This window comes from Theropithecus gelada, chromosome 14, assembly GCF_003255815.1.
Source record: "Theropithecus gelada isolate Dixy chromosome 14, Tgel_1.0, whole genome shotgun sequence".
Taxonomy (NCBI): Eukaryota; Metazoa; Chordata; class Mammalia; order Primates; family Cercopithecidae; genus Theropithecus; species Theropithecus gelada.
Genome location: NC_037682.1, coordinates 58,751,489 through 58,751,950, shown reverse-complemented (window position 1 = coordinate 58,751,950; position 462 = coordinate 58,751,489).

Sequence of the window (462 nt, the reverse complement as noted above, 5' to 3'; positions counted from 1 at the left end):
GGGGGAGGGATTGCATTGGGAGTTATACCTGATGTAAATGACGAGTTAATGGGTGCAGTAGACCAACATGGCACAAGTATACATATGTAACAAACCTGCACGTTATGCACATGTACCCTACAACTTAAAGTATAATAATAATAAATAAATTTTAAAAAAATAAATAAAACACGAAAACAATTATCTTTCCTCCAGATTCTCATGTTAATCAGTGCAAAACATTGCAATTTTAGTAAAAATTGTTTATTACAATGTTATTTTAGAAAGGCTTATTCCTCAAACTATTGAACATGTACTTAAAAGACGGCCAAATTATGAGAACGATCAACTTCAATGGCTTCCTCTACGCCCAACTTGGCTTCTCCATGTCCTTCCTGTGACTCATCAAGAGAGACCAGGGCCTCATTTATGCCACTTGCAGAAGTTTCTCATGATATATCATTATCTTGAAAATTTAGACTT